General features: G+C 37.9%; 1 long non-coding RNA gene across 4 annotated transcripts in view; it reads left to right on the top strand.

Moving 5' to 3' along the window:
- LOC116982496 overlaps nucleotides 1-12,661 on the top strand; it is a 171,291-nt gene that overhangs the window by 93,363 nt on the left and 65,267 nt on the right. For all 4 annotated transcript variants that reach the window (XR_004414471.1, XR_004414470.1, XR_004414469.1 and 1 more), the window contains exon 5: nucleotides 10,700-10,865. This is a non-coding gene — a long non-coding RNA (uncharacterized LOC116982496). The remainder of the gene's footprint in view (nucleotides 1-10,699; nucleotides 10,866-12,661) is intronic.

Raw genomic sequence — 12,661 nt, 5'->3', positions numbered from 1 at the left:
GCTGGAGTAATTCAGCGGGTCAGACAGCATCTCTGGAGAAAAGGAATCGGTGACGTCTTGGGCCGAGACCCTTCATTAAAGGTCTGAAGGAGGGCCTTGACCTGAAACGTCACCTATTCCTTTTCTCCAGAGATTCTGTCTGACCCGCTGAATTTTCCTCCAGCTTTTTGTGTCTATCTTCCGTGTAAACCAGCATCTGCAGTTCATTCCGACATAACTAAAATACCTTGTTTGGTCATTGCATCTATGCTGCTTGTGAAGGCTTGCCCTGCAGAAATTGCCTGCTGTGTTACTAAAATTACAACAGTTTAAAAGTACCTTACCTCCTCGGGTGAGGCAGCATCTATGGAGCGAAGGAAATAGGCAACGTTTCGGGCCTGAAGAAGGGTTTCCAGGTCATTTTCAACCCCGCAATTCGGGCGGGAGAAGTTGCCGTTGTGGGAGCTCCAAAAAGCGGTCTCCCACCAAGGACCCGCGAACTCCCGATATCACCATCCACTGGACCTGTGGCTGAAGCCTCCGAAGCTCCGGGGTCAGTTCACAGCCGCGCTCCACCACGCTCCTCCCGTTCCGAACTCGGCCAGCTCCACGATGGTAGGTCCGCAAGCTCTGCGACTGGAGCCCCCAGGTCGTTCCGGTTGGAGGCCGCTCCACGGTGCTAGGCCCCAACGACAACGGAGACCTGACAGGGAAAAGGTGGGGTCCCTCGTACAGGGAAGAGATTTAAAAGTCCCCCTCCCCCCCGCCCCCCACACATAGACAGCTAAAAACAATTTTAAAAAAGACAAAAAACTATACACTCAACGGGACAAAAAAAATAAAAAAGACAGACGGACTGCAGAGGCCGCTGCAACGCCGGTTATGCCGCCCTCAAAGGTAAATTACCCTACATGGGTAATTCAGACTGAAGAATCATTAAAAGATAGGAAAGTGTGTAAAAATAGTTCAGAAACTGAGTGATTGAGCTAGAATTATTTAAAATATACTGATTTTAACAATATTAGGAAACTTGAAAATGTATATTTTCTTTCCTTCAAACCCTTGAAAATAGCCATGTTGGGAATTGGTGAAGGAAATTGTATCTTGCACTGGGCTGCTGTATGTATTCGACATCTGGATTTGTCCCATGCTCAGATGCACCTGCTCCAGATGTAAAAAGGGTCCAACATGCTTGCCACTGATGAGATACGTTAGGAAACAGGACTTCCAATAGGAATCTGATGAAACCCCATCTCTAAACTGCCTCTTTACACTCTGACATCCAAAAACGTGACATAGCTTTGCTGGTCGGCAATCATTGTAAATGCCTCTGCCATTAAACAACTAATACAAAGGGAGTATATGTAACTTATGGGGCTTTTCTAATTGCCTTGGAACAGAATGCCTTGCTGGAGGTAGTTAAGAATCTGCATTGTTAAAGGACTGGTGTCACATTGGGCTACAGCAGAAAAGGGGACGATTTCCTTCCTTAAAGATCATTAGTGAATCTAGTAGTGGACGTATAAAATGTGGGTGATAATGTCCAACATCAGTAAATGGAAGGTGATAAAATTTAATGAAGTAACATAACAGTCATAATTATGCTCTGAATGGAAGCAGACCAGGCAGCGTGGGTGATCAAAGAGACTTGAGGTACACATGGTATTAAAGGTAGTACTTCAGCTTGATAAGGTTGTCTAAACACAACCACTTATGGACTGGTTGAGCTGATAATAAAATATGTAGCTTCACTTTTGGAGTGATCAAGTCTCCTGCACTTAGAATTGTCCATCCTTGGAAATTTACAACATAATAGAGCCCATTCGGCCCATTGTATCTGTGCTGTCCACTTATTCATGCATTTGGTCACTTCTTCCCCAGTACATAGCACTTGCAACATTAAAAAAATATATCAAAGGTATCAAAGGTATTTTATTGGTCACATTCACATACACCTAGGTGTAGTGAAGTGAAATGCTTCTTGCCATTTTGCAGCACATAAAGAAGGAATACAGACATAACATTAATAAGAGTGTTAAACATAAAGAACATCCCCCCACAATGGTTCCCATTATGAGGGAAGGCACAAAGTCCAGTCCCCAACCCCAGTTCACCCATAGTCGGGCCCATTGAGGCCTCCACAGTTGCCTCTACGGAGGCCCGATGTTCCAGGCCGTTCTCGCCGGGTGATGTTGCTCCGGCGTCGGGAGAGTCCTCTCAGCGGCTTGGGAACCCTGGAATGGCCGCTTCCGTACTGGAGGCCGCGGCTTCCAAAGCCAACAAGGCCGCGCCGGTTGGAGCTCCACAACTGGCGATCTCATCTAGAGATCCCAGGCTCCCGGTGTAAAGTCAGCGCCGCCGCCCGCAGCTGGTCGCTCCACAGTCCCGCAGCTCCGCGATGTTTTCCTCAGCGATCTTCAGCTCACCGGAGCTCCAGCGCGGCGACCCGGGCAAGGCATCGTCCACTCCGCGATAGCGCTCCAGCGCTGTGCTGCCGCCAAAGCCGAGGTTCTGGGCGGTCCCCGACAGGAAACGCCGCTCCAGGCCCGCTGGTAGGTCGCGAGGACGGGTCGAAGCTGCAGCCCGGAGAAAAGCTGCCTCTCCGACCAGGTAGGGACCCTGAAAGGTAGTTTCCCCCTTCCCCCCACCCACATAAAAAAGTCTAGACCTCCAAACAAAACACTTAACTAACTAGAATAAAAAATAAAAAGATGAAAAGACAGACAGCTGCTGGCTGGGCAGCTGGGCAGCCGTGCACAGGACAGCGCCCCCTACAATAAATATTGAAAACTATAATAAACTTTGAAAACATTTAGAAATATTCTCCTCATCTGAGAGTTTCAAATTCCTTGATTGGTTATATATTTTTCTTACTTTTATTATTACTGAAATGACATGCATTGAAAAGTTTGTTCGAATTTAGGAACAGCTGTAATACTGCCTATAATGTCTGATGTGTCATCCAATCCCATCTTGGCTAAGTGCCTTTAACAATTTGGGGATTCGAAACAAAATCTATCATTCTCAGATTTAAGGGTGATATTTTACCACACACCAATCACTAATAATAGAAGAGAATTCTTCAGTTTTATTTAAACAATGAAGATTATTGGAATGCCCAATTGTAATATTCATATTTTATTTTGTTCCAGTTAATTCTTGACTGTTTTACTGTACTTTTTTTTACTGTTTCTACTTCCGATTTACTGATTTCAATCTTCCCAAATTCAAGTGGAACCAATCTTCTTTTATTTCATTCTTTTCGTGCTCCACCCTGTAACAATACCCTAAACCGGCATCATTCTTTTCCACTGATCTAAGCCCCATCTTCCTCCAGCTGTACACCCCACCCATTGAAATGAAAGAACACAACCACAGGACATCCACTTGCTATGTTACAACATATTGTGTGCTTTATAGCAGCCCTTTCATTGGAAACAGCACACTGTTTGATTCATAGGAGAGCACTTAGTTCTAGAAATATGCACAATGTCTAATTGGCACATAATCCTCCTGGTTAGTACATTCATAGCGACTGCGGCATAAATTGTAGGATGAAGAATGGAAAAGCGATGTACGATAATAAGATGCTAGTTTATACGGTCGGAAACAGTGTACTCGCTGCTTAGCCAGAAACTATGCTGACATGGTTGTATTCAGGTGCTTTGGAGCGACTGCAACGATTGATGTAGGAGTTAAATTGTACATCTGTCATAAAGCCATGGGTAGAAATAAAGAAAGTCATGAAAGCGTAGCTACTGCATTGCATCACTTTTTATATTACACTGCGGTTCTGAAAAGGTGTACAAATAAATTTTGGCAAACTGTACCTTTTCACAAGTCTACAGAATGCACGCCTTGCAAGGCTCTCTGGGTGCGTGGATATATTAAATTTCATCTCTTTGTACATTAGTCCTATCTGTTTTTTGAATGCTTTTCATTAAAATTTAGAAAATAAATACCATGTGCGTGGAAATCTAGCCGCCTGGTTGTGCTTGTGCGAATATGGCAAACACAAGAAAGGGAGTAAGTTTCTCTGTAATCTGTAACTTTGTTGTGAAATATGTTTTGAACGAGAGGTCATTATACAATAGCCTTTGAGTTCCTGGCACATGAAATAGGAGTGAAAAATAGAAGATTGTTATATGTTTTAAATGAAGTTCTTTCAAATATGCAGTTATTAGAAGTTTGATGTCCCTTTGTGGGGATGTTCAAACGACTGATTCTGTAATAATACAATAAAGGAGATGGTGATGACAGTGATAAAATAGCCTATTAAAACTTTAACCTTAACATGTTGAATTTCATTCACTGCCAAGATACCATTTAACAACAATAAAATTGTAATTGCACTCCACAATTTAAAAGAAATATAACGACTAGCATGTATCAAATTTGTATGGCTGGTCTTCACATTTCATATTTGGTGTCCATTGTTATAATGGACACCAAATATTTATCTTGAACTGAATTGTACAAAATTAGTCCATAGTCTTGGTGCGCTGATGGACAATGAATATATGGGACATGAAAGCAATAACAGTAGGAAAAAGCATTGTTTATAGAGTATTTGAACAGTACTCTCCACACATAGATCCTTACACACATACTGATAAATGTGTAATGCATCGGACTAGTTTAGGTTTAAGTTTATTATTGTCAAGTGTATTGAGGTACCGTGAACAGCTTTGTTTTGCATGCTATCCAAACAGATCAGAAGTACCATACATAAATACAATCAAGTCACACTCAAGCACAATAGACAGAACAAAGGGGACGATACAGAGTGCTGTGGATACAGTAGTTCTCAGTATTGTAGCACATTGTTGCCCATCAGTTCCATAGACACAGTCCAATGTCCACAATGGTGATTAACTTGAACAGTACCCTAGCTAATGCAAGGACTGTTCTGAAGCCTGATCACAGAGGGGAAGCTGTTCCTTAGCTTCTTTCAAGGTGCACTCTTTCAAGCTTCTGTACCTTCTGAGGAATGGCAGCACAGAGAAGAGGAATGACCGGGGTGGGACACGTCTTTAATTATGTTCCCTGCCTCTCTGAGGCAGTGTGAAGTGTAGATGAAATCAATGGTACGAAGTCTGGTCTGTGTGATGGACTGGGCTACGTGTACAGCTCTCTATAATTTCTTGCAGTCTTGAGGGCAGAGCCGTTCCCAAACCAAGCTGTGATGCGACCAGACTATTGATCTGCCTGCTGTTTTTATCCTATGCAGAAGCTGACCGTTCGGCCCATCATCCTCATACCAGCTCTTGGTATGGCTATGTCATCAGTCCAGTCTTCCTTTTCCTGTCTCCTATTCACTCTGTAACTTATTATTTCTCACATTTAGTGGTCAACTCACCATTATTTTTGTGTTGCTGTTAATCTTCATTGAAGGGTATTTTACAGTAATCCACCAGCAAATCTATTAGAATGTGGGAGGAAACTGGAGTACTCGAAGAAGCCAAAGTGGCCATGGAGAGATTACACAAAATACATGCACAGCAGAGGTAAGGGTTGAACCCAGAACCCTGAACTGTGAGGCAGCAGTACTAACTGTGTTACCTGTGTTAATCGATATGACAGAGGCAATTGACAGATGTGAGTTATAAACAATATATGGCTACAAATATGAATGTAAATTTATTTTTGAAAGATGAACAATTATTCTTGGCTAAGATGTAAAGTTTTTCAATAAATTATTTATTAATGACAAAATAATTGGTAAACTTTTCCACATATTAGCAATATTACACAATATTCAGCAACATTTTCATAATCTAATATTACACAGAATTAATCCTTAAGTTATTCAATGTTTTCCAACCCATATCTCATGAGACAAAGGTATATATATATATATATATATGATTCATCAGTGTGTTCCTTGCAGTTAATTAGCACAAAGATACCATGGCTTATGCAATACATTTGAATATTTTCATTGCTAATAATTTAACTCTCAGAAGATTGTATCTAATCTGGCAGTGTATCACGGATTACATAACACATGAAACAGTACTTACCAAAACATAAAATGCCTATTGAATGGTGTAGAACAATGGGATTACAAGACGTCATTGTGGCAAGGATAGAATGAGTTGATAAAGAATGTGTGAGAGAAATGAAACATGTAACAAACTAGATACATGTCTTATCCCTACAGCAAACGAGCTGAACTGGTCTGCACTTCATAAAGTTAGCACATTGGAATCTTTTGCATGGAAAATACCCTGTGGCATGAGAAATGTTTCCTTGTTAACTGGTTGAGAATGTGCTAAGCAATGCAGAGGAAACAGATTGGTTGTCATTAGACAGGTGCTCCCTTAGACAGATGTACCCATTAATAAATAGCAGATCCAATAAGTATTCATCATATCTCGAAAAAGGACAATGGCTGAAACAATGAAATAATACTTTTCTCGTGGTGATTTCATCATAAAGTTTGACTAATTTTATGTGCGCTTGTAAATATGTAGTGGATCTCTGCTGAGTTATTTTGTTGCGAGGAATCTAAGTGGTTTTACTGTTTTTCTTTGACACAATTACGGTTGCACTACGTTGAGAACAATCAAGAGACAGAGGGCTGGGTTGCATTATACAAACGGCATATTTTCTGCGGCAGGTCATAGAATAAAACATGCCACAGAATAAATATTTCATTTGAGAAAGAAGCTTGATTGGAATGTTTAAAAGTATAAAAGAAAAATGCCTATGAAACCTTACATGTTCTGTGAATTAACCACTTTTAATCATTCATCTACATTTACAATTTTTTTTTTGAAAAGACTACAATATCTGGCATTAAAGTGAAAATTGCTATGACCCAGCAATAAACCAGGCAATGTTTGATTTTCTTCATATTTTCATTTGAAATAATAGCTTATTGATGGATTTCTCATTCATATCCATTTTTCTTATTTTCTTCGGCCAGATGTATAAACCATTATTGAAAATAATCTAGTGTAATTATAACACAGCATACAAAATTAAAATAATAGGAAAAATAAACTAAAACTAGAATTCCCGTTCCATAGATAAAAAAAATTGTGGTTAATTCATTCTATTTTTTAGTTTAAATCGTTTTATTTTTTCTGGGACAGAATTGTATTGCCTCACTTTCTGTTGCACAGAATAATTGGCAATTTTAATTCATTCTGTTTACTATTTTATATTAAATGGGGAAAGAAACCGCTCCAATCTTGGTTCAGGAAAGCTGTACTTTTTATTAGTTCATTCTGTAATGCAGCAATGGCCCACACAGAATTAACCTTAATGTAGGGTTAAATCTGCAACATTTGAAAGCAATATGTTTATATCATTTTCTTGGTCACTAACAGAGTTTTTTGACCACTGTCTTCAGTAAGGGAGTGGAATCAAGGCAGCAGGTGAGAGTGGAATGTATTTTCCTCAGCTCCTGGCTCTGTTAAGATGCTAATCAAGGGCTGCTAGCAAGTGGTCCTGCTGGGTTTCGGAGTATGCCGTTAGCTGTTTTTAGCAAATCACAATCGCAGCGGTAGGCACGACTTTGGAATGGATTCACAAATTTTCTACTGGTTCAAAAAAAATTATCATTTCAGGCCAGGCTTCTTTCTAAAATTAATGATTGGGGCATGTGGAAAAGCTGTCAAATTGTGATAAAATGCTCAGTCAAAATTACTTGTGAATTTTGTCTGGAATTGAGGACAAAGTGAAATCATTCACTCTGCCTAGCCTTTTGTTTTGTGTGCATTTCTGTCAATTCTCTGAGGGAAAAATATATCCCCCATCTTTTATTGTAATCAAATTTATCTGGCATCTCTTGCCCCTATAAATTACTTACGCTACAATTGCCTGGCCACTCGTAGATTTTAGGGAGTTTATTTATTTATCCATCGAAAGCGAAGGTTTTTGTGCCATGTTGTGTTCAGTTCTTCCAGGAGGATGAGAAAACATAAGAACTACTTTTTATTACACATCGGTTACCATAAAGCATTTAGAATCTCTGTCCCAAAGAAAAAAAGAGTTGAAATTAAAAATAATTTTTTGTCACATTTAATGTTTGATTTCAATATAAATACCATTTTCCTCCCGAACACAGCATTGCTATTGTGGCATGCATTTTTGGGAGTGTTTTTTATTCTTTCACTTGTTTTCTAAAATGTCTGAACTTTGACCAAAGTCCATTAATTGAGCGGCATGATGGAGTATGTATCTCCTCTGCAGCTGGCTGTGTATATTGGTTCTGTCTAAAAGAAAAAATGCAACAGATCCAATGTTGCATATGTATACAAATTACAGGCATTTGTTACCTAACATGATTGTGAGGTTATTGTTTCTGGAATGTCTGGTCCACAGAAAACTTTAACTTCCCCACTGCTGTGGGGAAGAGTTGCAGTACGAAAGGGAACACTCCATCTTTCACATCTAGTCATACCGGGCTTTCTCCCTGCACCACTGCCAGTTGTTTTTTGCATTAGGTCCGCTTCGAGAAAAAGTTTGCTATGTACCAAGTTACGAAAAGAAGAACGTGGAAGTTAATTTTCCTTAATTGATTTGGAATATTGTGCTGAAAATGTAACACAGTGCTATTGAGAGAGGAAGCAGGTGACAGAAATTTATAAACACAGTAATATTTTTGTGATGTATACATATATATATATAAAATATATATGGTCATTGTTAAAAATATGACATAGGGTATGAAGCCGAAACTTGAAAGAAAAGTATTCCAGACATCAATTGATATTCAAAACTACTCCCAACGCTGTAAGATAGACCACAGTTTAATTGTATTTGGGGTATCTTTTGTTCGGGATTTTATTATCTATAAATAAATGTACATCAGGTTGTAGTTTAAACAGTACATTTATTGAGACAGTACTTTGACATTCACCAAGTGACTTGACTTGTACAAAGTAACATGTGGTGCATGGTTGAAATAGCCCAAACTTCTGTTTCAAATCTTTCTGATTTTTTTTTTCCAGTTTTGTGAGTGTCTAGTACAGAAACAGTCTTTGTTTTAAATCACAAGGGATAACTTAAAAGTTTCAAATGCCCTAACTGCTGACATTAATTCACTATTTTAAATGAGGACTGTTGTGAAGCATACTAAAGATGAATTTACTAGTGTAATTAAAATAAAGCATATTGATTAGAAAATTGAAATATTTTTAATGAATGCAGACACGCATTCATATGTTTCAAATTATGTGTGAAACCATAGGATTTTGTTCGGAGTTTTTACTGTATCGTTATTCAATGTCTCTTCAGTTTTAAATTTTATCATTAAAACGGTTGCCAATTTTAGGTCTCTGCACAGAACTGGTTCTAAACATAACTCTAATCTTTGACATCGACCTAAATGATTCCAAAAATTGAAGGGTATCTTTACGGAACAGGATTAATACCATTTCCATAAGTATGAATACTTACAGATTGTGGGAGAATATTGTTTTTATTTCGATCAAAGAATAGATTTATATTCTATTTAATTCATGTACATTTTTCTAGTTGTTATGTCTACTGAAGTTAATTCTGCAGGATTATTAAACCATTGTTTGCTATTTAATTTGTATATTCTCCTTTATTTGATGTTAAATATAGACAAGTTGTATTTATAAATAATTCTGTAATTATGGCAATAATGCTATGGCATGGAATACATACTATAAACATTGATAGAAGGGGAAAAAGGAAATTAAATAATTTATCAAAGCAATCTAATTAAATTCTTAAAGTTAGTCTGCAGAATTTTAATGCAAATTATAACAACTTTCAAGCTTTGTTATTAATAAGAAAACATCAAACCTAATTTGGAAGTAATTGAAGTTTTTGTTTTTAGAACATAACCTAGATGTGCATTTAACAAAATAGAAGATTACTCCTGTTTGAAAAGTGCTTTAACCAGGCACATTGCAGATTTTTTTTATAAAGCCTCATGAACCAAACGCACAGCTAAATCTGGGTTACATTAGTGGCTTGAGGCCTCTAACTGTGACCTGCTGTTAAATTGGATCAGACCTACTCAGAAGATGGTGCTAAATTTTCTGCTTTGATCAAAATACTGATGGGGGATGGTTTTGGCGGGAACACCAGAGGAACCCATTTTGTTCTCTCATTTCTTTGTACTGTATGTGTGAGGAATGAATTATCATTTTTCATATTTTTGGAGTTCTTTTTGATCTGATTCTCATTTGGTGGCAGGTGGCTGGTTTTTAAAAGGCAAACACCATAAATGGTTATACATATGGAAGCTAAAATCAACTGAATTAAATTGAGATTTATGCCCAGACCAAGTTGCTGTGCAATATGTAATATCGGGAATGAGTTCCTTCTGGATTTTATGAATAAAGTTAGCCAGAAATGATTATAAGTTTTTAGGACCATCAGTTTGACGAAAGCATTTAAGCTTTGATCCATTCATACTTGGGATGCCACTGTAATGGTGTCCAACTTGCACTTACCTTTTGCAGTCATTTGTCTCGCCACATTCTTGAGGAGTCACCATTGCAGTCATCCCAAGAGGCAGAGTGGCAACTTGGTCTCAGGTGGTAGGTTCTGTCGGCTCAACCTGTGCTGTTAAAATCCAGTTCAACTATCTCTGATGGTCAGAAACACTTAGAGATGACTCTTATTCTTAACATTAATTAAAAAAAATAAACGATAAAATAATCAAACATGAACATAAATTTAAATTATAAGAAAAAGGAAACACAAACTTAACTTCCACTGATCTTTTTAGAAATTCCACACTCTTCCGGCTGCACTTGCTACATCAACCATGAGCTGTGGACTTCTGAAGGGGCAGCCATTTTGGGTCAGGACAAGCCTTTACTGTGTGCTGAAACCATCGGCTGAGTGAAAGATCAGATGCAGCAACAGAACTTCTGGCCTCTTACAAGCTAAAGGTAAGGAGATTTCCAACCCAATGGCTACAGTGGTGAAAAATAAAATACATTTAGTAAGATAATCAAAATATAGAAATGAAGCTGGACAGAAAAAGCTGGAGTAACTCAGTGGGTTAGGCACCACCTCTGGAGAAAAGGAATCGGTGACGTTTCAGCTCGAGGCCCTTCTTCAGACTCATGACTTGTGATTTATAGAAATGAAGCAACGATTCTGTCCTAATTGTGTTTGAAATGTAAAGGTTTATGAATAAAGCTGCATGTTGGGAGAAGTAAAATAGACTGCATTGAGTTAGTGTCCAATTCGATGCAGTGGTCAGTTTTCAGTTCTATTGAAGTTCTATCTCCTTACCTTTAAGTTCTATTAAACCCATTAAACTATTGGGCATTGAACAGAATAGTTGTTTGATCTAACACAATATTTTATTTCAGTCTTGCTATCCCCCCCCCCCTCCATATATTTTATTTTACCATTGAAAGATAAATATTTAAATGAATAGGCTGCTAATTTAAAAATGTATGATTTATGAATCCTGTTTTGAAAACATTGATGTGCCTTCATCAGCAATCATTAATAATTGCACAATTTCTGCCACATATCCTGCTGATTAACACAAAGAGCACAAACAAGAATTTACCCAATTAATTGGAAATGAGTCCAATCTAAACCCAAATGCCAAATGTGCATGGAGACACAGCGAACTGTAGATGCTGGAATCTTGAGCAAAACACAAGATGCTGGGAAGAACTCAGCCGGTCAGGTAGCATCTGTGGAGTAAAGTGATCGGCCACTTTTCAGGTCGGACCCTTCATCAGACTAATTGGATCTGCCAAATGTGTATCTTTGCTCAGCCGTTAGACATGAAGTAAACTACTAGAGCTCCTCCTTGCTGAGGTTCTCCAGGACTTGCATAGTGTTATCATCTCTCAAATACTACCCCTCATTAAACTTTGTGCAGGATCCAAGATGTTGTAGATTTCAATATGAATTGCAGGGCCACGCAATAGAAAGCAAATGGGAAGATAAGACCTTTTAACATTATGGCATTTTTCATAAATTATTTAAAAAAAACATGTTTATATGATTTTGGTTGGCTTTCACTAATTAAAAAAAAATAAATTATTAATCATTTTTAAAAAATTATTTAAATTTTAAGTGTTTTCAAATGTCTAAAGTCGGAGACATTTAAATCTTTTTGACTGAATCTTACAGCTTTGACAACTGTAAATGATAGACATGGTACTTTGCCTGTTAACAAAGATTTCATGGACATTTTAGGCAAGAAACTTAAATGTTAGAACACAAGTGTTAGACAAACCCGTGTCAGAAAGTTTCACATCTTTTAGTAATTGGCAGAATTTTATAAATATCCTTCTTATTGTTAATTTGCACCTGATCAGTCCTCGTCTAAATATTTAATTCTCGACAAATTAATTAAATCTTTGTTTTACGGAATTAGCATTAGTGGGGGCGACTGATAAGTGTTGCATCCTATGTTAAAGATTGATACTCATTGAGAATTACAACATCATTTTTAGCTGCAGTATGTTATCTGTTTAATTTCTGTGCATTTGTCAAAGCAGCATGGTACAGACAGGTAACTTTAATAAATCTTTAAAACTGAGATTAAAATAAAGATACTAAATATGGTTTTGTTCTCTTCAATGAATATCTGTTTTGTATTTCCCCCTAATCTGTGCCGGAATTCAATGATTTGAATGCTTAAACTGTAGTCTGAAACTTTACTAAGCAATTTTCTTCAAACAAAAATAGCCTGCAACAATTTTCAGTGAAGCAA

The sequence above is a fragment of the Amblyraja radiata genome, chromosome 17, assembly GCF_010909765.2.
Source record: "Amblyraja radiata isolate CabotCenter1 chromosome 17, sAmbRad1.1.pri, whole genome shotgun sequence".
NCBI classification, from domain to species: Eukaryota; Metazoa; Chordata; class Chondrichthyes; order Rajiformes; family Rajidae; genus Amblyraja; species Amblyraja radiata.
Note: the sequence above shows the minus strand (reverse complement) of the source record. Positions and strands in the feature narration are given on the sequence as shown.